At 47.9% G+C, this 26,079-nt stretch overlaps 1 long non-coding RNA gene across 2 annotated transcripts in view; it reads left to right on the top strand.

Annotated features, from left to right (window-relative positions):
- LOC109444965 (uncharacterized) overlaps positions 1–25,240 on the top strand; it is a 30,490-nt gene extending 5,250 nt beyond the window's left edge. The window contains exons 2-6 of one of the 2 annotated variants that reach the window (XR_012491323.2): positions 9,292–9,374; positions 21,888–21,990; positions 22,283–22,390; positions 23,929–24,156; positions 24,740–25,240. This is a non-coding gene — a long non-coding RNA (uncharacterized LOC109444965). The remainder of the gene's footprint in view (positions 1–9,291; positions 9,375–21,887; positions 21,991–22,282; positions 22,391–23,928; positions 24,157–24,739) is intronic. The other variant, XR_002136972.3, reaches the window with a different exon arrangement.
- The last annotated feature ends 839 nt before the right edge of the window (positions 25,241–26,079 follow it).

Genomic DNA, 26,079 nt, shown 5'->3' with positions numbered 1-26,079 from the left:
AGCCTCCTCTCGGCCTGGGGGCTTGAGGCCACCTCGGGCAGCGTCCCCTCCCTGCTTTGGAGAGCAGGACGTGAGAAGGGAGGCGCCCACCCGGGTCGCACCAGGCTCTCGCTCTGTCCGCGTCCGGATAGCCCTCCGGGTCAGCGGGAGCTGAGACCTGCCGGCCTCGGGACTCAGTGGGCGGATGCGTAGCCACTGGCCCCTGCCCGCCGCCCCACTGGTGCCAGGGTCCCCACCTTCCCAGGCTGGGTGCCTAGGGCGCGGGGGAGAGGGGACGGCAACTTCCAGTTTCCATCCGGGCGGCGAGAACCCCGCCGGAGGGGGCCGCGGGGAGACTCCTCCTCCACTCGGTCCCGAGGCAGCCGGGACTCGGCCGGCGGCGCGCCTTCGCCCGCCTGAGCGTTTCCATAAATCAGGCCGCTGGCAGGCTGCTAATTAGCTCAGACCGAAAAGAATAGAAAGCGGGAGAGTCCAGTAGTGCGCAGGGGGTGGGGGTGAGAGCTCAGTAGGTGGGAGATGAGAATTTCCCCGGGACCAACAGGAGACTCCAGGGGTCGCCTCAGCACCCCCCTCCCGCGAAGGCCACCGCTGTCACTCCCACCGCTCCCCGTCGCGGCCTCCAAGCTGGGGCCTCCAGATCGCAAGCGTCACGCACCGCGCGCACCCCCACCTTGGACCTGGCGCGCCCACCCACGCCGAGGCCCCCTCTCCCCCTGGCTGCGCTCGCCCGGCGTTAATTAACTCTCTCCGCGGCCCCTGCAATATCGCAGGACTTTCAAAACTCATCCCCGGGTGTTTCCTCCTAAGCCTGAAGCCTGCGCCTGGAACAATCGCCAGGAAAGGAGGGAGCTGGGTCTGGAGGAAGGGTCAGACACTTCAAGGGTTTGGGATGACGCCCCCCACCCAAGGACTGGGGGGACTGTGTGGGGTAGCAGCTTGTAACCCTATTCCTCCGACTCCCGTGAAAAGGCGACACGGGTCATTCCAGGTTAGAAATAACCCTAAAGTTGGATTCTTGATTGCCATGGAAATCCGAAGCTGAGGACGCGGCGAGGGAGCGCGACTGCAGTTTATTTTCTTTCTTTTCCTCCCCCACCCTCTTCCAGCCGCGGGGCTCTGCGCCCCTCCCCGTTCCCCCGCCCTCCGCCGGGAAGGGACTCTGCGATGACATCACCGCGGAGACCCGTGGCCTCCCCGCCCCCGGCCCGGGACCCCGGAGCGGAGATTGACAGGTGTCGCTCGCAAGGACAATGCCTTCCAGGTGTCACCGTGGCAGTCTCATCCCTCCTAACCCGCCCTCTGTGCCCTCTGCACTTCCAACTCTCCTACCCCCGTTTTTTCTCCTCTGAGGGAAGAGCTCTCATCTTCCCTCGGCTCCTGGCATCTGGGCACCGGGGCCGGGTCTGCAGATGTGGACCCGGGCCGGCAGGCAGGGCAGGGGCGGCGGGGACTCGGCCTGCTGCCGGCTGCGGGGCGGCTCGGGGACGCTTAGGGCCCCGGGAAGGGTCCGGGCGGCGGCACACGGCGGGCAAAGAGGGAGCGGGCGTGTGATTTAAAGGACTCAGCGCGGTCTCCGGACCTCCCTGCCTTCGCTCTCCGCCCCCACCCCCACACATATAACAGACGCGGAGATAATCCTGCCATCTGGCAAATCCCAAATTTGGCAACTAAGCTCGGAAAGCGATGGCGACGTGTCCTGCGGGGCGTAGGTGGCTGGTCCTGTCCGGCTCTCCGGAGCCGAGGCGACGACCGCGAGCTCCGCAGGCAGCTGCTTGCACCTCGGCGGAAGCCCCATCCCTGCCCCGACCCCCGAGACTTTGCGCGGCTTTTCCTCGCTCTCGGGGCAGCGGCTCTGGGGGTGCGGAATGGGGGCGCAGGAATTGCGGGCCTCCCGTCGCAGGGCCACCAATACCGCCTCAATGAGCTCAAACTCAAATTCAGCTTCATGATGTAACCCCGAATATTAGTTCTAGCCCGGCGGCCTGTCGGCGGCGATTTAGATCATTTGGTGGTTCCAGGATCACACTTATTAGATGTCTTCAAAGCCAATGGGGGTTTCTATCTTCTTCTTCTTGTTTTAATTTTTTTTTTTTTTAAGGAGGGCATTTGTGCTAAATTGCCCAGTACTGGTGTGATAAGTGTCAAAAGTTTGACATCAAAGGACGTAATATTATTCAGTTACCAGAGAAGCTGTCTGTCTAAATAAGAATATCTTAATTACCGCATGACAAAGGTAGGAAAGCAGACGGATTTGAAAAGGGGAGCGCTGCTTTGATGCGCTATCTATATTAGCCCAATGAGCCTTAATCAGGCCTAGTCCCGTTTCCCTTCCTCTCCCCGCCGGTCCTCTGAACTTTATAACTATATGTAAACACGTTGTCTGTGGGGACATAATCTTCTCGGGCTCTTATTAGGAGAAATTTCCATCTTCTCCCGTTCTAGATTAGGCAGCGGAGTCCGCTCCGTCAATGAAGGGACGAAGGTTTCGGGGACAATAATGTGGCAATTGTTGATGGTTTGTGACCCATAAAATGTGGAGGTGACTGTTCTGGCTTTGGTATGTAATTATGCAAAACACTTTCTATAAAGACTTGCCATTCGATCTAATGGCAGTCCCTGCGGTCTATTTCAAAAAGGGAGGGTCTATATACAAGAGGGAAAAGTAACATTTGTTTTAACACAGGTTTTAGGGGGGGGGGGGATGAATAAATACAAACACATCGCAATGCCTCCCAAAGTATTTTTTTTTTTAGTCAAATTAAAATAATTACCAGGGCGTTTAATAAGTTAATCATAGCAACACAGCCCATCCAAATACAGAGAGAGGGGGTTCAGGGTGCAGCCCACCACTTCTCGACCTGGGACTGTGCTTGAGTCACCTCCCACTTAGGCAGGGGTGGGGTGTAACTGTGTCTCCACTCCATCCACCTGGGTGCCCTGCTGGGCTCTGAAGCCTCAGTCTAGGGCTAAGGTTATGGAAAGGGTGGGCCAGCTCTCCACCCCTAAAATCTTGTCCGTGGAATTATTTGGCAGAAGGCATTTTAACAAAACAGCCCTTTCCCCAAAGCCCTTTCCCATTCCCTTTCCCTGTAGAGCCCTCAAGCCCCCAGGATTTAGGGATCCCCAGAAAGGCGGGTGGGAAGGGGTGTCTGGGCAGGAAGCAGTGCCTGAGTGACCAGGCTGGGATGTCTAAAGCCTGAGCCCAGCTCAGATATGGCAGTGGCTGGGCAGATTCCCAGCTGCTAAAGCTACCCGGGCACCTTTGCAAGCCACCTGAGGTTTTGTTTTGTTTAAAAAATAATAATACAAGACCTTTAGAAGGGACTGAAGGAGGAAAGTAGAGTGACATGGGGAGTCGTCACTGGTCCCAAGCCAGCCCTGGCCGCTGGTTAAAAGCAAGTGTTTCTCTGTCACCCCAGGGGCCCCCAACCCTCCTGGAGATGCGCCCCCCTCAGGTGGAACCTCTCAGCCTCCTGCTCACTGGCCTTGCCGCCCTCTGCAGTGACGTGGCCGGTTGAGCCCTGCAGACGCGGGAGACAGGGGATTTTTCAAGGGGGAACCGATGATTAAAAGAGAGCATCGTCTAAATATCAAAGTGACACATGGGGAGACCTGGAAAAAATATTTAAGCTAATGAAAAGCAAATAAAGAAGCAGGCACTTAGGCTGGGAAATTAAATATTATGTTTAAGATGGTGCTTTTGGTGAGGGCTTGAAGATTTCCGATTCATGTACACATAATAAACACTCAGGTCTGTCATCTGGAGGTGCAAATCTGAAAGATATTCCAACAAATGAAGTGCCGGCAGAGAGAGGAATAAAGAGATCCGGCCTGTCAGGGGTCAGGCAGCCTGAGATTGCTTCTAGAGGTCTTTTGAAAATTTCACAGGATTGAAGGCTTAGGGGGCTTCACTGCACTCGCATTTCAAACTCAGATCAGCGGGCTCACCATCAAAAATAGAGGTCTGGGAAATTTTGATGCAAAGATGGTCACGGACTGCAGGGTCTCTCTCACTAGCTCCTGCTCTTTTTTTTTTTCTTCTTCTTCTTTTTTTTCTTTCCAAGACATTCTGACATGGCTGTGATCCTCTGGATGACAGAATCATCAGGAAAGGAAAAGAAAATTGCGTCTTGTCTCTCGTAACTTCCTTTCAGGGACAAGGGATTTCGGGTCTTCTTTCCAGTGGAAGAGGGAGTGGGGCATGATCCTTCCCTCGCAAGCAAGCGTACTAGGACCATAGCTCAAAGGAGTTTCATAATTAATGACCCGCTCCTGGCCGAGGATACACTTACACATATATGGACGCACACAGAACTTTAACCACTAAACAGGAAGGTTGGCCGGGCTGTCTCCTATTTCGTGAGAGTCAATGCTCACTCATATTTTGCCCAGCCCCCTACGATGTCAGCACATTCTGGTTCAAAAAGGACACAGAAAAATCAATTGTCTCTGTGATTGATCCACCAGGGGGGAAAAAAATAAAAGGAACTGGGAGAGAGTGTTCTATGAAAAGAGATCAAACTAAGGAACTCTGAGATGGGACCAGGCTGAGTAGATGCAAAAAGCTGGTTAGAGGCGGCCAGGGCTGGAGAACTCTGCCAATTATGCGAAAAATGGGACTCATCCAAAACTAATTTCTACGGGTTCGGTGAACTTTAGGACGAGCAGGCAAAAAGGACAAACGCATTATCCCTTTGCCCGTTTTAATTTGTACCCGGCTATCTTAGACAAACAACAAAGTATTTGGAGGCAGGGAATAATCTGAATTAGTTGGGTTTCCTTAACTCTGAGACCAAGAGGAGCAGAAGTCAGCTACCTGACAACTTTCCTTAAGTGCATATATCAGGGAGTCTGTCTTGAGGAGGGACCCCACAGGTAAGCGGGAGACCAGTATCAAGAACATCTCCTTATTTCCTGAATTATCGACTCAAACCGTTAACGTGTGTTCTGTAACAGGTGAGCAGAAAGGGAGGCGTAAGAGTTGCTGTAACTGGTTTTACAAGTTCAAATCCTTGACTCCTATAGCGTCTGCCAGGTGGGGCAGCTGCCCAAGACTTGGGGTGCCGGGACAGGACCCTACAGTCCTCAGGGCTGGCGGAACAACACCCCACAGGCCACAGGGTTGGCGGGACAGGTCCCAACCGGCCGAAATGTGGTGGGCCAGGCTGAGGGGAACTCCGCCCCTGGAGCCCTGGGTTTGGTGATTCCGGGAAGAAGGCGGGAGAAAAGTGGATTGCGTGTACCCCCCAAGTCCCACATCTGGCGCCTTCGCAGACACCCAAGGTGCCAATTCCAGCGGCAGGACTTCCCGCCTGCCCTGGAGGTTTTGGAGAGAGCGGCCCTGTGTCTACAGGGCAGCCGCTACCCTCACAGGGGCTTCTCCAAATACTTTCCTTCCACACCCCCCACACCCCCAGATTCACAGTTAAGGAATAGAGAGAGCGGGTCCTAAGTGGAACTTTTTAAAACTTGAGCAGAAATGCAAACGAAGGGGAGTTTTCTCTTTGCAGAAGGGCCACCCACAGGCTTCGCAATCTTGTTCTTTCTCGGTCTCCTACGTAGGATCCAGACCCCCAACTGGGCTTTCAAAGTGGGGGTTTTGTGCAATGAATACGATAGGGTTTGTGTGCTTACAGGAGAAGCGCTTGGAGTGAGAAGGGGCCGGCGGTATAACCCGAAGCGAGCAGAGAGAGGCAGGAGGGGACCTGAGCCGATGTGGATTGCACGGCCTCGGAGCCCGAGCCGCGCCGGGTGCCCAGCTGGGAGGCGGCGCAGCCGGGTAAGCGCTCGGCTGCGACCGAGGCCACCGCGGGCGCACGGAGCGCCAGGGACTTCCCCTGAGCAGGCTCCTCCCGCAGAGTGTGGGAGGCCTTGGGGCAACCCTCCCTGCACAATGCAGAGCCCGCACGAGGCTTCGCAAAGACACCAGACCCAAGCGGTCTTGAGCGCTGCCCGCTTTAACCAAAACAGAGGGGTTTTCTCGAGCTAAGAGGGGAGGTGAACCCGTGCGACTTGGCGCCAGCCAGCGCCGCGGCGCGGAATGCCCCTCCTGCGACGTTTTAACCAACAATATCAGGGGCGGGACGAGGGTGACAACTCCAAATCACAGGCTGCGAGTGACCTCCGGTCCTATTGACAGGTCCTCGTTTCTTACCGTCGCCACAGCCCTGGGAGCTGAAGACGCGCGAGTTACCTTCCTCTCACCGCCCAGTATCTCCTAACAAAAAAGAAAAGGAAAAAAAAAAAGTCAGGGTTCAGCGGAGAATTGCAAATTGGGGGTCAGGGGCTTCACGGAGCTTGAGAGCAATCCGCGCCTCTAGATTTTAAAGCAAAAAAAAGCCGGAAAGGACCCCAACGCCTTTGGCCGCGCACTGGCCGGAGCTCGGCGCGTCTATTAGGGCTGGACCCCTGCCAGGCTGGACCCCGGCGTACCCCGGCCAGGCTGGCCTCGAGTCACGAGACCCTGTGGTCACACCTCTTCCCATCTGTGGGACCCCTCTGGACAGGCTGGCTGGGGTGCGGGGCGCCAACCAGGGCAGGGCTCAGGTTGAGAGCTCAGGGGCGCTGAAGGCTGGGCAGCCACGGCCTGGGCCCCACCCCAACCCTGGACTGCGCGCCGTGCCCTCTCCTGGACTCAAGCACTGTCAGCCTCCCGGGCCTAGCCGAGTCCCGCGTAGGGAAAAGCAGAGCGCGGGAGGCTTTGCCCGCTGAGCGGAACACAGCGTTGCCAGCGTGGGAAACCTCCCTCCCACGGATGCTGGGAGAGGCCCGCTGTGCGGGGCCGCCAGAACGCGCGCGAACTTCCGTGTTGCCGTCTTAGCCTTTTCTAAAAGGACGGTTTAAAAAAAAAAAAAATCACGAAACTAAAAAGTCCAGGCGAGGCAACGCCTTTCTTTCCGTTTTGATAGAACCGTCACTACATACAATCCTCTTTTATGTCACCTCCCCTCTAACTTCAAAGGAGCGCGTGTTCATTTTACTTTCATGGAAATGATTGCCCAGGCTGCGAGGCGAGAGGTTCTCCCCCTCCGCCAGCCCTCCCTCCAGATTTGGACACAGGGAGCCCGGTAATGTTTTAGCGCCACTCTGGAACGCCAGTCCCCCAAAACCTTGACTCGCTTTTGTTGATATTGTTAATTTCCTGAGCTACTGTCTATAGTGTGATATGAAATGCACGTGCCAGGACACAAATGGACTCAAAGAGAGCAGACCGGACCTTTCCTCGGGCGCCTGCAGGCCACGCCACATGTGGAGTGGGCACCATCTCCTGGTACATGGCTTCGTGGTCTAAGCCCAGACACGGGTATTTCGGCGCCACGCACGCCCAGGTAACCACACTCCCAGGCGGCGGTGCCACTGGGGACTAACGATACGCAGGGAACTTCAGGCGACCTTTTTGAGGCCCCGTCCGGTGTTCAGCATCTCTTGCCAATTTTTCAGTGTGTTTCTGTCCAGATAGACTACACTGTTTGGAGTGAATTAACCTGTGGTCCAACTATAATTCATACAGAGTGGAGAAGCAAAGACGGAAAGAGGGAATTAGAAGGAGGAGAGGGAAATACAACAGGAACGTGCCTTGAGCTTGTACATTCCGTTACACCGGACTTTCCAGCTGAGACGAACGACGTGCGCCATTTACTGTAATTGAATTGCTGTTATAACACCTTTCAGGGGACAGCGATACGTTTCAAAAAAGTTGCCCGCGCGGCCTGCGGCTGCTTGTCCTTCTCCGCCGGCGCCAGCCGCCCGCCTGCCAGGCACAGCTGCCCCGAGGGGATTGGGGACACAATCGCGACCCTGGGCGGAGCGGCAGGAACCCGGCCCCTGGAGAACCCATCCCGGGCCTCGGACGCCCCCGATACTCTGGGGCCTGCCAGGGAACCCGCGTGGGCAGGAACCGGCCGAGACTTAATACGGGGTGAGGCTGAGAACTGGAATCGCAGAGAAGGGTCGGGAGCGAGCGCGGCGCCAGGAAGGCCTCCGCCCTCACGTTCCCACTGGACGGGCCTTCTCCCGCGCTGCCCGACCCTGGGGTTTGTAGCGCCTCTTTCCTCTCCGTCCTCCTCCCCCCAGCCTCGGTCTGGCCTCCCTGGGTCCCTACTCGCCCCGAGGAAATGGGGGTGTCCTGCGCCGTGGCCAAGAGCCAGAAGCTGGGCGCCATCGGAGAAGCCCGGTCTTGTGATTCCCTCCCCAGGCTCGGATTTCCGCCCCGCGGCCCCGGCAGGGCCTCGGAGCCGGCAGGAGACATCGCCGTGAGCTTTCAGCCACAGCCTCTGGCCTCCTTCCTGGGCCCGTGGGACCTCCCACTCTTGGTCGCCTGTCCCCTAACCCCCAAAAGTGTCCTCGTTTTGACCCCAGGGCCAGCTCTTCTCTCGGCCGCTCCTCACAGCGTACTGGCCCCCATCCGGGGCTCCACACAACTTTCTCGGCACACAGCAAACTTTAGATTCATACGCACCGGCCCCCCTACCCCGAGGGGAGCCAGTCCCCTGGCCTTCAGCACAACCTTTGGCGGAGTGGCCAGGAGCCGCAGGTTGAGAGAAGTGTCTGGGGGGGGGAGGGTGCAAAGGGATCTGCGCACCCCATCGCCCTGCATAACTCCCACCCGGCTAGTTTAAAGGGGCCCCAAGGGGAAGGCCAGTCCTGGAGGCTGGCGGTGCTTCACCAGCCCTGGGAGGGTGTCCCGAGTGTGGTGGGGACCAGCGCGTTGGGCGCCGGAGTCTCCGGAGCCCTTGGGCTTCCTGTCTCACGGACAAAGCCAAGGAGGCTGAGATTTTCCAGCCACACGGGCTCCCCTTGTCCTGTGCCCTGAGGGGTGCGGGGCAGAAATCCACGAGGCTCCACAGAACTGTCACGGTGGGGTTGGGGCTGAACCGCCAGAGCAGAACAGGCCGGAGGAGGAACCATCCTGGGGTCCGGTCCAACCCACACAGTGGGGAAGCCCTATGGCCTTTGTTTGGGGTTCATCTAACCAGCTTGTGTGTGTATGTCCATCCCCAAGATGGGGTGGTGAGAAGAAAACGTGGGATGGGGGCTTGGCATTCACCACGTGAACAAACACGATGACTCGGGTTGATCTTCTCTTTTTCTGGGAGGTCCTCAGCTTCCTCCAACGCTTGCTGACCTAAGGTTGTCTTCGGAACCAAAAAGTTGAATGTTCTCAGTGGTATCCAGCAGCCTGAGCCCCCCGTGTGCTTCGTGGTCCTGAGAGGTGGGGCTCAGTCACCCAATCCCCACGCCTGCATTGACGTTTCTGTGAAATCAAGTTCTTTTCCTTTCCCGCGTGGCCAGGAGATGAGACGCGGAGGACTCCCTGTCGCCTGGGCCTGGCGTGAGGTTGGGGAGGACGGTAACACATTCAGGAACTCGGGAAGGTGAGACGCGGGCTTGGAGGGGCTGTGTCGGGGGTAGGTTGCTGTAAGGCTCAGCTGACGACAGGAAAAGCCAGGTCCACGCCATTCATCTGGACCCAGTTTTCTCCCGGGGACTTGGAGTCGCACCTCAGCATCCCCAAGATGCCACAGGCCTGTGCCTGCCTCACTCTGCATCTTGGGGAGGGTCAGGAAGCACCCAGGGGAGAAAGGGCTTCTGAGTGTATTAAGGAGTCAAGGGCAAAACGTCTGCTGCTGGCCCCAGGTCAGCAGCAAGGCTTCGGTGGGTCTGGCTGACAGGAGACCTCTGTCGCCTGGGACCGCGGCCAGCTCCGCCCCTAGTGCTCACGAAACCCATATCCTTGCATTTTTGACCTTCCCATCCCTAGAAGTTCCTCAGCAGCCACATTCGCGGTGTATTAACCTTTGCACAGCAAAGATGATTGCCAACAGCTAGAAAGATTCTTTTGGAAAAGACGCGGAGAAAGATAGAAATAAGGAGAGCTGAAATGCACCACCATCACCTCTCTCATCCGTACAACACCCTCCAGACGTAGGGACTGTTTCCTTTTTGCTGCTGCATAAACTGAGGTTCAGGGAAGTTAAGAGGCTGGACCAAGCTTAGCCATTTCACAATCGTCTGTAAAATGATCTTCATTTCTCCCCACCCCCATCTGCAATGCAATGCCATATGTGTAAGTTTCCCCAAACATTCAGAAGGTTGCCCGGACTAATTCTCTCCTCTGTGAGGGGTCTTTGCTTATTCTTCACAGGGAGGGTGTGAGGGAACATGCAACCATGCTAGGAAAGGGTGCTTGATGAATGGGATTCTGGGATGCAAAAGAGCCAAAGCCTTATCCTGTGGGAAACCCGCTCGGGCTGCTTCTCCCCATGCCCACTGAGTCTGAACTACCAACCTTGGTTGGCAGAGGTAGGACAGCCCCAGCTTTCTTGCTTGTCCTCTGGCTAATCAGTGAGGCCCTGGAAGCCAGCTGAACGTACATGTTCAGCCAAACAGAAGGGAGAACCCAAAGCAAAGAGAACTGGTGGTTCAGATTCAAATTTGGTGGCCAGGTATATGTCCGTGAGGCTAAGGCATCTCTGTGAAGTTAAACATCTAATGTTTTTTAAGGCCACTGTGAAAAAGAAAATCGATGTACCTAGTTCTTATGTTGTTGATTGCAAACAACAGAGTGACAGAGGGTATTCAAATCTCCAACTTGTAGGGAGGAGCCACACCCACGTGTGTGGCTAACCTGGTGGGAGGTGGTCAGCTGGGTCAGTGGGTCCTAGGACACAGAGCAAAGCCAAACAAGGTCAGATCAGGTTCTAACTCCTCTGGGGGTAAAAGAAGGTCATTGTCCTTGGGTTACTGGATGGTTACTAAGTGAAGGTCAGCTGTGCCTACCTGGTCACACCCCAGGCCTATTGTGTATTTAGAGCTTCCAGCTTGGGAAGTGGGTCATGGGATGTTGGGAGGAGGCAGAAGTGTGGGCGAGGCTGTGTGTGTCGCACATGGGTCTGTGTGTGTCGCACAGCGAATATAGGAATCTAGTAGGAGGAGCAAGAATGGTTATTTTCCTACTCTCCATGGAAACGTTCTTATTTCCGTGTGTATTTAACATCCACTTATTAAGTGGGTAGGATGTTCCCGCATGGTACCAGGGGCTTGTGGGTACAAAGATTAATGTCATATACACTGTCCTCAAGAAGTTTTTAAGTCTATGGGGGAGAGGCAAGAAAACATAACGTAATACACCCCGAGAGCTGGTATGGAGATTGTAAAGCGTGAAGGAGGAAGTGCCATGCAAAACTGCCTGGGAATGACTAGAGTGGAGGCGATTTTGGCCTGGGGCTCAGAAGACGTGGGAGATGGGGCAGAGCAAGGGTGGGGACGAAAGAGAGAAATTGGAACTGCAGCTGGAGGAGGGAAGCACAGAGCAAAGCCAAACAAGGTCAGATCAGGTTCTAACTCCTCTGGGGGTAAAAGAAGGTCATTGTCCTTGGGTTACTGGATGTTGTGTAAAGAAACTGTAAGTTTTTTACCCAGTTCTTAAGATGTGTCCTCTGCCTCCGTGTCATTGTCATGGGCGAGGAGGGGATTTGAAATTGTTTCCAAGAGGATGGAGTTTTGTTTGTTTGTTTGTTGGTTGGTTAGTTGGTTTGTTTTGAAGTCCAACTGATGAGCTGCTACCTGTGTCTTTAAACCTGAAGATTTAAGACAGACAGAAGGACCCAAAAAAGTAGACAAGGTGTGGATATGTCAGAGGACATTAGCACAAGGAACATTGTGGCAGAAAAAAAAAAAAGTTCCTGCCAGAAAGTATTCCTAATTTTGCAGAGGCCCAAAGTATTGGTACCACTGACCCTCTTCTGTCTATTAGAGCAGATGAAACGTGCTGTTGGGGTTAGTTCTATGTCTCTCTCTCTCTCCCCCTTGGGGCTGGAAGCTCCTCAGAGGCTGGGAGGACAGCTGACTCACTGGTCTTCCCAGCCCCCGGTCACATAATAGTAAGACCTCAGTACATTCGGAATGGACCACTGATGCAAGCTTAAGAATATTGGTTTTAATGATAGTTGGAGCGTCTGAATATCTTTTTATGTTAGCCATTTTGGGTTTTTAACTGTGGTTGCATAAAGCAATCATTGTCAACTTAGTTTCTAATTATGGTGGACCCGCTGGTTGAAGTGAAGGGCGTGAGCACAAATGGACATTCAGCTGTGACCTGTGTCTCAACTTCAGACAGTCACCTTCAAGAAACTCAGGAGCCCGTTTGAAAACCCCTGTACTAGAGGCTTCAAATCTAATTGGTTGCTTTAGATTAGCAACCAATCTAATCTAGACTGATTGGTTGCTAATCTAAGGGAACCAATTAAAGGTACCTAATTGGTTGCTTTAGATTACACTACCCTGTATGGGTCTGTTTAATATTCTTAGCCATAGGGACATCTCAGTCGACCAAAAACAACCCCTTACCTTTGTGTATATGTTTTGTTGTAGCTGTCATTTTACGTATAGTCTGAACATTAGTCAAGATACTTTGTTAGCTGGACTCATATGTGGTTAAGAAGGCAGTATTTTCTTCCTTCTATGGCTTCCATATAACTTTTGGGTGACTAAGGAATAAGCTGGATTCTTGAAAGTTAGTATTTTAAAGCCACTTGCCCAGGGAGAGGGCGAGAGCTATGTAGAAGAAGGGTTAATCTAAGATGTTTCGATACCTTTTTCTGCCTCGCTGTTTTACGTTATCATTTTCCAAACCCAAGCATCAATTAGATCTTGGAAATAAGCAGGAAGAAAAACATGAAATGAGATCAAATCACGACTGGCTCCCTCTGAATTCGACCTTATGTTTCAGCCAGTCTACTGGCTTCTTGGCTTGGAGTAATTTCCAATTCCCACTGGCTTAGTGGCAAGACATCTTCTCATTCTTCTTCTCTGCTAAATACATTTTCCCTTAAAAAACAAAAAAATTCCCCCTCCCACCTCATCTCCCTTGTGAATTCTCTTTTTAGCATTCAAATTGCCAAGAAATTCACAAGTAAAATAGAACATATTTTTGAGCACTGTGTTTACTGTTATTCGTGGGCTCTAGGGAGAGATGTTCGTTAAAGAAGCTTTTGTTTGCTTTGAGGACAGCACGTAACCTTGATCATCGTCTCTGAGATACTGGCCTGTGTCTTGGTATCTAGACAGCGAAGGTACCGCCCAAATATCATCCAGCCACAGCTTGTGACTCAAAGAAGAGAAAAACTTTAAGGCTGTGGGCCTCTCGTGACAATGACAATATCAAACGCTCCCTGTTTTTTAATTTAAAAAAAATATTGAGGTATAATTGACATATACAATTATATTCGTTTCAGACCTGTAACAATGATTCAAAATGTCTTTATAGGGCCAAATGATCACCACAATTAGTTTAGTTGATAACACCTACATAGTTACGCTTTTGTTTCTTGTGATGAGAACTTTTAAGATCTACTCTACTAGCAACTTTTAAGCATATGATACAGTATTATTAGCTATAGTCACCATGCTGTACATTACATCCATTTCTTTCATAACTGACATTCACACCATTCGATCCCTTTTATGCATTTGATCTACCCTGCCCCCACCTCTGGCAGCCACCAATCTGTCTTTGTATCTATAAGCTCATTTTTTAAATTGTTTTATTTTATTATTATTTCTTTTTAAGATTCCACATATAAGTGAGTTCTGAAGGGATTTGTCTTCTCTGTATGACTTACATCGCTTAGCAGGACACCCTCAAGTTTCATCCATATTGTCATAAATGGCAAGATTTCTTTTTTTTATAGCTGAATAATATTCCATAATGGACTATTCTTTACAAGAATAATACTTTATAACAACAATAATTACTTTCAATAGCCTAGATATAACAAAAGAAGTTTTCTTTTTGTGAAAAAAGTTTTTTTCAGATCTAGGCTACCGTAAATAATGCTGTAATGAACATAGGGGTGCAGATATCTTCTTCAGTTACTGTTTTCATTTTCTTCAGATACATACTCAAAAGTAGAATTGCTGGTTTCAAACTCTCTTATTAACAGCATTGTAATATGGTTCCAGAGAGCCCATGACAAGAGATTCATATGAAATTGGATGACACAAATGCAAAAGATCTAAAGATGATACCATTTTTAGATCAACTGCCAACCCTTCCGCCTCCTGGTGGCTCTTTGAAGACTAAAAAATGGAGACTTCACTTCTGATCTGAAGGTCCTAATATAAAGCCGGTATAGTACCCTCTACTGCCTTGGAGAATCAAAATAATCATTACAGCAAAATGATATTCTCCATCTAAACATTCCCAAGAAATGACAAGGGAGGAAGGAGCTATCACACCGTTATGGGATAATTACAAATAACATTCTTCAACTCATGATTGTATTTATTGGATGTCAAAAACATTGGGAGGAAAATGAAAAATTCATTTATCATTGAATAGATACTAAAGACCTAGATGCCTGGGAATTTTTAGAGAAATCATGGAACAAATTTCCTACTTCGCAATCATAGGTTTTGCTTTGTACATGTGGATTCAATTTGTTTGCCATCCATGGACAAAGCAAAGAAAGAGGTGGTACTAAATTCTGTCACTTGCTGAGAAAGGTAAAGCTGAGAACAAATAGTACTTGCCCAAAATAAGCTATTATCTTAGCATAAATCTGAAAATGAAAAAAAAAAACAAAAACGAAGTAGAGTGAGTGGTAGAAATAAGGTTATTTGTTTGTTTTTTCTTGAATTTACCTGGTTTTGAGGAAGAGGGACTTAAAAAGACAAACTGTGTCCTGGAGTTAGACCCTTCAGAGAAGGATTTTGAGTGAAGGGGGGATTACTATCTAAGATCTGAAATTATAAATATGTAAGTTAAAAAGATACAAAAAAATAATTGTAATCTATAACTCAGGATGCTAGTAAATTTCTTTTTGCATCACGTATGGCCGCCTGCGCTATGTTTATTCGCACTGGATGGTCTTTCCATGGTCATCAAGGAAAAAATGCTTCCTGTGTTGCCAATTTAGGGAGCATACATTACTGGGAACCTTCTATGGAATAAATTATTTTCTTAAGCCTTCTCAGATGTGCAGCCAATGAAGATTTTAAGGCAGAAATGAAATGCAAAATTTAGCTCGAAGGGACATTGGTGGTATTGGGAACTGTCTCTGGAGCTGTTTTCTCTCTGCACATCTGTGAAGGGGATTATAGGGGCTACATTCCAACCTGAGGCTTTCTCAGCCACACGCGGCTCTTCAGAAACCAGCATGTGGTTTTCTTCTTCGATTTAAATAAAGCAACAAGGAAATATTGCAGTGTGGCCATGGCAGGGGGGGTGGTGGGAGGAAGAAGGGCACTCGAGTCACAGACCTCAACGTGCCATCACCTGACTTGTGTGCCTTCGCTGAGAACCCCACGCTACCATCGTTTTTTGTAAAGGCACTGTAAGTGCGATGCACGGTACTTACACATGCAAGGTAAGTTTAATTGATTTGTGGCTTTTTCCCCCCTGCTCACGGTGAAGTGGTGCTTTGGCTTCTGAAAGGTGAGGGGAACTTTATTTTGCTGCGAAGATGAGACTCTGCACTCTCAAAACTGACAGATGGGTGTTCCATTTCGGAATTCATGATTTGATGTGAAGGACAATGGTGAATGTTTTTGCATTGGCTAACCAGCTCAACGGGTCAAAATACAGTCAGACCAGTGCTAGTTCAAGGAATTGGAACATGGAAAATTATTGGGAAATACATTTATGTGGCAGTTGCTTGGTTCCCTGATGATCTTTTTCTGATAGGATTTTCTGGGTCATCTTCAGTGTACCCCACTGTCTTTGAGCTGCTAAGGTGCCCAACTAGAATTTTAGGTCTAGGTAACAATCCCACGACACCCCTCATCTAAAGATACCACCTGTCCTGATGAGGGATTGGCGCTTTCTGGGTCTCCCGCAGAGAGGGTGAGATGGCTCACCTCTGGACCCATGCCTAGCTATCTCCCTTCCCACCCCAAGCACATGGCTATACTATACGTCTTTTGTAATGAGTTAAACATTTTAAAAAGTACATGAAGAAAATTTTAAGTTTCCTTTCTAATCAAGCCCCCTCCACGGCTCTCCAATGATATCCACGAATTCTCAGATGACCCTCTTTGAGAGCTGAAGTCTAATTCTGACAAGGGACAGAGAACGACTTTGGAAGCTAGGTAATAAAAAGCCAACTGTGTCTTCTGGTTTGGGTGCATGCTCTCTCTTTTTCTCTCTCTTGCATCGCTGGCTCTGGGAAGCCTTACAGAAACATCCACGTGGCAAGAAGCCGAAGTCTCTGCCAACAGCCAGAGAGGCACTGAGCCCCCCCCCCAAAACTATGGGCGTGAACTTGGAATTGGATTCTTCAGCCTCACTCTTCAGATGACCTCACTCCAGCTGGTAGCTGGACTGCACCTCACAAGAGACCCTGAACCGCAAAAGCTCCCCACTAACCTGTTCTCAGATTCCTGACCCTCAGAAGCTGTGAGATCATAAGTGTTTATTGTTTTAACTTGCCAAGTTTCGGGTTAATCTGTTACACAACTATAGATAACTAGTACACCCCTAAGAAATAATTTGCACAGTCTCTGGTATCGACTAGAAAGCTAATAAATATTTGTGGAGTGAATTCATTAAAATGAAGAAGTGAAAAGTTGAATTTATGTCCTTCCACATCTTTCCCTGTTTTTATGGCCCCTTTTAAAGTAGCTTCATGGCAGAATGTTTTTGAGAGACAGTCTCTTTAGTTATTAAAAGTTCAGTCATTCAACAAATATTTATTACCGTTAACTATTTGTCAATAAACCTCTTTTCAACTGTGAAATACTTGTGAGCCCATTTGAGCTTCCGCCAAGGTTTTATACAGCGGTATTTATGGAAGCTCTCTCTGCTAGTGTCTGCTTCTAGAAGTTAAAGCCAGATGTGGGGGTTCACCAGGGGAAATGGAGGATGAACGGAAGGACAGACAGACTTCTCTCTGTGCTGCCATACTCAAGGCATTCGTAGGTGAAAATAAGACCAGTCATCGAATAAGGGGTATGAATAATGCAGGGCATTCAACAGTTAACGGGAGCATCTTGGGGGAAATGCAACTCTCTCATACTCTCTGTAGTGTGACATGTGACTAAGAATCCGACTTCACCCATTTACTAACCATGAGAACTTAAGTAACTCATTTAATCCTTCGGCGTCTCATTTTTTCATCTATGAATAAAGCAAAAAAAAAAAAAAAAAGGAGGATTTCTTAAAAGACAAGGCATTTAAAGGTTTAGCTTACTGCCTGGCGTGTCGTAGGTACTTCAGAAATTGTTAGCTACTTCTCTTAGGTAGATGAGTTGTCATTTTTTGTACATGGTTGGATCACATTCTCCGTGTGGTCTTCTGTCTAGTTTTGGTTCTGCCTTTTGATCTCTCCAAATGCGTTTGGAGGCTCTCCTTGCACCACTGAAAGTGACCTGGATGTCCGCGTGTCAGCCCCATTTACATTTTTTTTTTCACGTAGACCCAGTTATATTTTAGATAGAAATCTAGGGCTTATGCGAGTATCAATGAAATGCATGTGAGATTTGGGCATGATCAAAAACAGAGAGAGAAAATAAAACAAAAGAAGTAAAGCCAGCTCTACAAATTTTCTTTTTATCTCTACTTTCTGTTCCTGAGTTGACATATCAGTGTTGACAGATAATATACATAATCCATAGAAATTTTGCACAACTGATAAATCTCCTTGGGTTAGTGAAGATACTTTCAGCCACAAGCAATAGAACCTCACTAGAAACTGGCTTAATCAAAAAGAGGATGTATGAAATTACCTGATCAAACAGGACAGGGGAGAGCTAAATGTGCAACTAATGCCCCTAAGAAACGATTTTGTATCTTTTGGCCCTGATTTTCTTTGTGTTGGCTTCATTGTCAGAAAGAGTCTGTTCAAATGGAAGCAAAGATGGCTGCTAGTACCTCAAAGAGTGCATTTTACTAGCTTATCTTCTTTCTCAATAGTTATATCAGATTCACCTAGACGTCCTGATTGGCTCACATGCCCAGCCTTGAAAATAATCACCATCATTTTGATTGGTCAGGCATAGGTCACCTGCCAACCGCTGGAAACAATGAATGGTGTCAGCCCCATTTAAATCTAAGGCTTGAGAACAGAGAATGGGGGTGGTGTTCTAAAGGAAACTCAAGATACTATTACATAAAAGGGGGAACAGATGCTGGACAGAGAAAAATTACAGATATCTATTCTAGTAGATAGATATGTGCTTGAGTACTTAACAAACGCAGGAGGGAAAATAAATGATTATAGTCAAGGGTGTTATTTTATGTGGAAAGCAAGGAGAGTTATGATGCTAAGGACAGGTGGGAAAGTTGGATAGATGAAATTGCATCTTACGTTACCTTCTTCTCTTTACCATTACGTACATTTTCCCAGAGCTTTGCACATAAAATAGTGGCAGATAACATCTTTTACATTTTCATTTTTTTATAGAAAAATATGTTGGGGGAGGCAGATGTATAGGCTATAGAACAAAATTTTAAAACCGTATAAGTGATCCGTCTTCTCCAAATGAGTAAATATCAAGATGTTCTATTGATTCTTTAGATAAGACCTTTTTATTTCTTTTTATCCCCAGGAAATCATTCAGATGGACTTACCTTCGCTTAATCTGTAAGCAGTTCTGGTCCCAAACAGAGCTGTGCTCAGATGGACCACCTTACCTGTGGTGTTCCACTTTTCTGCAGGTGCCAGGGACTGTTTCCCCAAGCCTGGCATGACAGTTATGGGGCAGCCACCTCCTTCTTCAATAACATCCATTTATCTGTATGGGAAAAGGCCATCATTTTCATTTCGTCATTTTCAACGGTCACACCTAAAATCCCAACTAAATTCGTACAAATCCATCAACAGGCTGTGCTTGTAAATAAAACCCATCAACTGATACTTGCTTAGCACCTCCTTACTCCCCAAGTTCTTTCATGCAAAGCATCTCATTGGCTCACCCAGGGAGCTTTGGAAGGCTCCAAATGATACGATAATATTATCATTCTCATACTCTAAGTGATGAAACAGAGATGGAGTGACCTACTCAAGCTGATAATTAATGTCAATCTTCAGATTCCAGACCTCAGGTTTTTCCCACTACATCTCATTATCTGAGTTTGGGTGAGGGCCGAAGCATTGGCTAGAAGCTAAGAGGAAAGACTCTGGAATCGAATGACCAGTGGTTTGAAGCCTGGCTCTGCGGATGGTTAGTGGTGTGATCTTGGGCAAACTTCTTAATGACTTCGCCTCAAATTACTCACCTGTATTGTTATCATCATCCCATACGTCACAGGATTCCCGTGACGAGTGCACAAAATCGTGGACTACCCTTAGCAGAGGGTCTGCGTTTAGCCTCTGCTTCAATATGTTAGTTATTGTTACACTTGGGATCACGTATCTCTAAATGTATATTTATCCGGCATTTACAAAGAGAAGGATGAATCATTCGTGGCGATTGCTCCATGATTCTGCTTCTATTAACTGCGTCTTTCAGGTATATGTAAAATGGGAGGGTGGATTGCCTGAGTCAGTCCTTTCCCTCACTAGGTTTCCCTTCTAATTGCTTGATCGATTTTTTCCCATTCCGATCACCCACCACCAAGCGTGGTGTATACTGCATGTATTGAAAGGATTATTAGGTTACTATCACTTTACATATTCTAGGAGGTAAGTGAAACTCTGCAATATGATTAAACAATTAAGTTTAGACGTATGTAAAAACAATGCCATCATTTGAGTGTTTCTTTTTAGACTAAATAAGCCCCAAAGAAAAGTATGTCTCCCATTTTACCTTCTTTCAAAGCTTTCCCAGTTCAGACTGCATTATAGATTTTCCCATTATTAGTTTTACAAAAGGGTAAACCAATTATTTCTACATAACCCAGTGCTGGTTTTTCTGTGATGTTCAGATATAATGGCCAAACAACCATTTCATTTCAGAAGGCCCTCCCTGGCAGGGTGGTTCTGTGGAGTCCAGGTAAAAAGCAACCCGCCCCTGAGAAGCGGTGGGTTTTCCTGTTGGCCTTGGTTGTTTCTTTCATCTGTTTGTGATCACGGCACCATGTGTCAGAAATGGAACTCGGGGACGGCGCACAGTGGTGAGTGACCAGACCCAGGCCCTGTGAAATGGAGCTTGCAGCCTAACACTGGGTACAGAAAAGTGACAGGTAATGCAAGATGGCCGTGGAAGTACAGGGGGCCATGAGTTCTTGTAGGAGGAGATTCTGGAGTCCTTCTCAGAGGTGGTGACATCCAAGCAGAGGGTTGATGAATGAATGTGAGTGAACCACGTCTGTTTGTTTGATGGGGGGAAGAGACGACTCTTCCAGGCCCGGGAAGAGCAGATGCAAGGATGCTGAGGGAGCATTAAACTGAACTGGACTGTGGAGTGCAGGATTTAAGGAGAAACCTGGCAGGAGAGGGGGCAGAAGGAAATGTAGAAACCAGAGTAGGGAGAATATGTAAAAAATAGAAACTTCTCCCAGTCCTAATTCCGTGAAAGGGGACAGAACCTCCACTGTCCCTGTTTCTCCCAGGGGAAAGATGATTTCCCTTAAAACCCAGGCTTTTGGGGGATGGAAGAAAAATCACAAGGTCTGAACGCTTACATTATGTGCCACGCACAGTATTAGTTACTTTACATTGATTTGAACTTAACGGCTGTCCTATGATGTAGGCCACATCGTCCTGATTTGCAGATGGAGAAGTTGAGGCAAGGGGGGTGGAACGAGTTCCGTAAGGTGACCCTGCTGATGGGTGGCAGAGCCAGGACTGGCTCCTGAGATTGTCGCATCCACGGGGAGTGTTTACAGCAGTGGGGTGTCCCGAGAGCTGATTCAGGCACACTCTGTAGAGCTCCTAGCACGGCGCCATGCAAAATGTCTTGACATTGAGACATCTACTCTTATCTTTTTTGGGTGGAGGGCGGGACAGTGTTTTAATGAAATGTGCTTCTGAAAGTAAGAATGTATGTAAGTGCCCAATTATCACCGCTATTGTAGACGAGGATGGTTTACCATGGGAGCACTTCTGGACACGTTTTATCTTTACTCTTGCTTTTTTCTTTCACACGTTTTATCTTTACTCCTGCTTTTTTCTTTAACACGGGTAATAAAACTAGACAGGTCAATGTCCGTCAAAGTCAGTGACACTTCCTGGTTCCCCGGAGGTGAAAACGATGCCTTTCCAGCCCTGCTACACTTTATTGAAATTCAAAGACTATGTTTTACTATGACTTATTCCAAACGTTATTTTGCTTTGTAATTTTTTTCAAGCAAAATTCCCCCTGCTTTTTTTTTTTTTTTTTTTGGTAGATCGCGTGACGTTCTTTTGTCCCCAAATGGAAATGTGGACTCTAACCATAAAGAATGCCTTTTTCAGAAGCTTATAAATTAGAATGTCAAAGGTGCCCTATTGCTTTTGATGCATCTTCAGTGGCATAAATGAAGTCCTAGAAACTACCCCACATTTTCTAGAAAAATACGTTAAAAGAGTGGGGTAGATAGAAAAAAAAAAGCTGAATTTAAACTGTGATGGCTTTATCAAAGGACTTCATAACTGACAACATGACAACCTCAGAATTCAACATTGCTTTGTTAATATTTACTGTGTGTTCACCACTTCTGACTAAACTCTACTTCCATTGGGAAAAAGAAAGTCATGCATGTTAACTGTTTTCGAGTTTGGCAGATGAACGCTGAGAATCCTTGTCAGAGAATCAGATTGAAAAACAAAAACATTGCGTAATACTTATATTACCAGGAGAAAAATGCTTCCATGGGAAAAAAAAATATTTCAGGAACGTCTTTAATTAGTTGCTGGAATTGATTTTTGCATTGTTAAAATTTTTTTTTTTTTTGTCCCTGCCAAAAAACGTTTGTCATGTTGGATCAGGTTATTTGATCTTTATATCCTATTTCCACTTTCTCCTAGGACATGTGAACATGGGCAAACACTTTTTAATTATCCTGATCAAGTGTGGGGGACATCTTTTCGCTGACCCCACTTGTAATCAACGGTGATATCCTAGAAGGAGGTAAATTGATTGCTTCTATCCTTCCCAACTAGCCAGAGGAGTGGGTCATACATTATCCTGCCCCTGTGAAAAATCCCACTCAGTGATTGATTTTATGACTGCCTGTGGCAGCGAATTCCTTAGAATGAATTCTACCAGGTGAAGAAGTATTTCCTATAACTTGCTTTAAATTTCCTCAGCATTAACTTCTCCGAGGGGCCCAGTCTCTTATGGGATAACGTAATAAAGATCTATCAGTTTTATTGCCCAGTACATGCCTTTAATACGTAAGTAAATCTCTCTTGTTTTCCAGCCTACACTTCGTAATTCTAACTTTGGAAATCTCTCGTGGTGAGTGAATTGACACGGCATGCAATTTCTCACCCAGCTCTGGAGCTTTGCCTAAACTACATTCCTTAAGGTGAGCAAATGAAAGATGGAGGCCGTGATACAGATGGACATGTATCAGACTCTTCAATAATGCTATTGTTTGATGTCCTCTCTTAACTTTTTTATCTTCTCGATTATTTTTTTCTTTTTGCACAAAAAAGGTAAATTCATCGAAAGCAATGGGAAGCTGTTTTTGGGAGATTTTTTCCGTAGTTCCTACTCCTGTACAGTACAGTGCAATGTCCCCTCTTATACAGCGTGGACTTTTTCATCCGATGAGAAATGTTTTAAAGGGGCTTTGACAAATTGTTCCAATTTCTACATCCCCTGAGGTGGGATCAAGCCTCCTTTTGTATTAAATTGAACAGACATCTATTTTATTAAATAGATGGACATCACGAGCGTGAGTTACCAATGAAATGCAATTATAAATAAAGTGTTTAACAATCCAAAGACCACATTTTCTCTAGATTTTTTGCCAAAATGTGCGTCTCCATCTGTACCCTCAAATACTACGATTTTTAAGTGCCTTCCTTTCATGAGTTTTGTAATGTCACTGTCAAGATGGAATTATTGGATTACTACAGGAAACTCCGGTAAGATTTTCAAACCTTAAGTTCAAAAATGAGATTTTAATGAAACATATATTGTTATTTATTTGTTGAGGCATGTGAGAGAGAGCTATGGTACTCCATGCTTGCTGAGTGCATTGGCTTGGAAATATATTTGAATTGTCGAATCAGGGCCCAGAAGGAGAAAGAAAAAAAAAAAAAAAACAGATCAAATTTTGGTGCGCAGTGAGGCAGGGATGATTTCAATTTTGTTTTCATTTAGGTGTTTCTATGAAGAGAAGATAGAAGAAAGGGTGAAAAAGAGGAAGGGAGAGGTCACATGGGAGAGGAGTGTGGCAAATGGGACTCCTCTGCTGTGTCACCTAATTTTGCACTTCCTCTCACTGTCTTTTTCCCCTTCTCCCTCCTTCCCTACCTTCATTTCCTCCCTCTGTCTCTCAAAGATTATTGCACACCTACATGTGTAAAGATGGTCTGGGATGCAAATGGTCCCTAATTCAGAGCAAGAACCAGAAATCAAAAGGCAGTTGCCTCTAGCTCTTTAGGTGGCACCTACAGGAACCACAAGAGTGTGGATCAAGGGCCCCTGTCCTCGTTGAGGGGACTGGGAAGGTGTCCTGTGGGAACCTATGTTAAAACTGACACCTGAGGAATGCGTGGCCATCATCAGCCTGGGGAAGACCTATCTCTTAGGGGCAGAAAAAGTCACCCACAAATCACACAGAGTTTGTGGCCTAGGAGCTGAAGGGCATCTGCCAGGCTGGAGGGCAGCATTCCAGGGGTACGTGAGACGCCTGTGATGTGACGCCATCAGGGCTTGGAGTGCCAACTGTTACTTTGAAAACAAAACTAAGGGCAGATTTGGAAAGCTCATTGGGGAAAAGTAGGTATTCTTTTCCTTAAAGCTAAGGGGAGGCTAGGGACCAGGATCATGTGTGTTAATTCTGATTCAAAGAGGCCAAACTTTTATTTTGAGGGGCTCTTTCTACCTTTGCAGGACACCCCACTTTAACTGGACAGCCACGTCTGTGGAATCTCCCTGCCCAGACAACGTGCTTGGCAGGCTGGCATAGCCTGGGTGCACCTCTATTCCCACTCCCCAGGACCTCTCACCGAAAAACAAAGAAGGTCCCCAAAACACATCCATGGAACTGAATTCAATGGCTGACCCAGCACAGCGGGTGGCATCTGAGGCTGCTGAAATGCCCAGCTCCAGTGCCCATGCGTAAGCCCTGCTCCTACTTTTTCTTTTTCTGCCTATGTTCTGTTCTGGGTAGAAGCATATCCACAACGGGGGTGGTCAACTCAAAACGACAATGATAATGCATGAGACTGAGCACTCACTATGCATCAGATTATGACCAGCACCCTTATTCCTGCAGCGGCTGGAGGAGGTATGTCCCTATTACTATTTCTATGTCACAAGCTAGGAGATGGGACTGGTCAATGTCACAGAGCTAGTAAGGGGTGGACCCGGAACTTCACGTTGGTTTCTGCTGTCTGATTCTGGATGCTGGGCCATTAATCATTATCCAGACTCACCAGACTGGACCTTAAAGTGTGGAAGGTTCTAGAAAAGAAGAGAGAGTTCCCCGGGCCCGAGTGCATGCAAAGCAAAGTTAGAGTGGGCGGCTTCACCTTGACATTGATTCTTTCCTTCTTCCCTTTGTCCTCCGTTTCGTTCCTTTTCTCACCACTCTACTAAGCTGGACCAGGAACTGTGGGCCACTGGAGTCGGGCGGCAGAGCGAACAAGGGAGGCCCTGCTTATTCTGACCTCCTGACCTTCTCCTGTTCTCCTTCTCACAGGGCTGATGGGCCCAACACTCACAACCTGTCTGTGGCCGTCCCTTCAGACGACTCCTACGACTCCCTCAGTTCTGCCTGCCACCCGTGTGTCATTCCTAAGCAGGATTTTGAGCTCTGCTGTCCTGTTTCAGTTTTCTAGTTACTCAAAAAATATTTGGACCCAAATGTGCTCTTAGTGTCATGCTTTATTAATGTGATATGTCTCATACTAGCGAGTGCTTTTGAGTTATATGCCCTGAAGAAGTTACTGGGTTTCATTGTTTACCCTTCGTTAAAAAAAAAAAAAAATTATTCCATGTGCTCTGACCTAAGCCCTGCACATGCGGTGAAAACAGGAAAACTTGTTATCTGATCTCAGGAGAGACCGATCAGATGTCTCCACCCCCACTGGTGTGTGGGTGTGGTTGGTGGGGACCCACAGATGGTGAATCAGGAATGTGCACGAGTTTCTTTTTGGTTTGCTTGTGTATGTCTACAATAAACCCAATACGAAGAGATACAGCGACAGGGCATTTCGTTTTTACTGTTAGCGTATATCATTATGTCATCACACAAGCATTGCCCAAAGAAATTTAAAAAAACTTACCCCATGGGTTGCTTCATCGCCCTCCGCCTGCCCGTGGAGCTGTCTGAGAAAGAAAAGACAAGCGCGTCAGTTAGGGCCCTCGGGGCAAGGAGGTGTCTCGGTGGCAGTGAGCGCCAGCTTAGCCTGGGCGTCTGCGGAGCAGGCTTTGGCAGGCCACCAGCGAGAGGGCATTTCGTAATCCAGGACTTACCCCGGAGGATTGCCAGCCAGCAAGTCACCAACGGGAACCAGGGGCAAGACGGAGGGGGGTTATTCCATGGACCAAAAGCTCTGCACTTACAGACAGTTCCTTTTTCAGTTATGTTTCCTTTCATTTTTAGTTGCTGCACATTTTTTTTTTTTTGTTTTCTTACCAGATTTCATTCACAATGTATCAAATTCTTCTGTCAGTGGTGGTCCTGAATGCTTTGTTATAGACATTTATCACTGAAGAAGGTACTAGCTATTTGGGGTGGAAAGATGTTGGTTTTTGTAATAAGATATAAGAATAGTGAATATTTATTGGGCACCTCCTTATACCAAGTGGTGTGCTAAGATGTGCACAGAACATCTCAGGTACCGTGACCAAGCCTAATTTCCATGGTGGACACTGAAGCACAGAAAGGTTAAGTAACTTGCCTGATGTCACACAGCAAGTAAGTAGCAAAGGCAGGAAGTGATCCCTTGTAGCTTGATCAAGTTCAAGCCCTGTGATCCTCCAGTTGGGAGCAACTCGTGTCTTGCTGTCCATCAGGGCTTATTGGGAGGGTCTGGG

This window comes from Rhinolophus sinicus, chromosome 13 (assembly GCF_057876585.1).
Source record: "Rhinolophus sinicus isolate RSI-liver-muscle chromosome 13, RSI-T2T, whole genome shotgun sequence".
Classification (NCBI taxonomy): domain Eukaryota; kingdom Metazoa; phylum Chordata; class Mammalia; order Chiroptera; family Rhinolophidae; genus Rhinolophus; species Rhinolophus sinicus.
The sequence above is the reverse complement of the archived record's forward strand: the minus strand, read 5'-3'. Positions and strand labels throughout refer to the sequence as shown.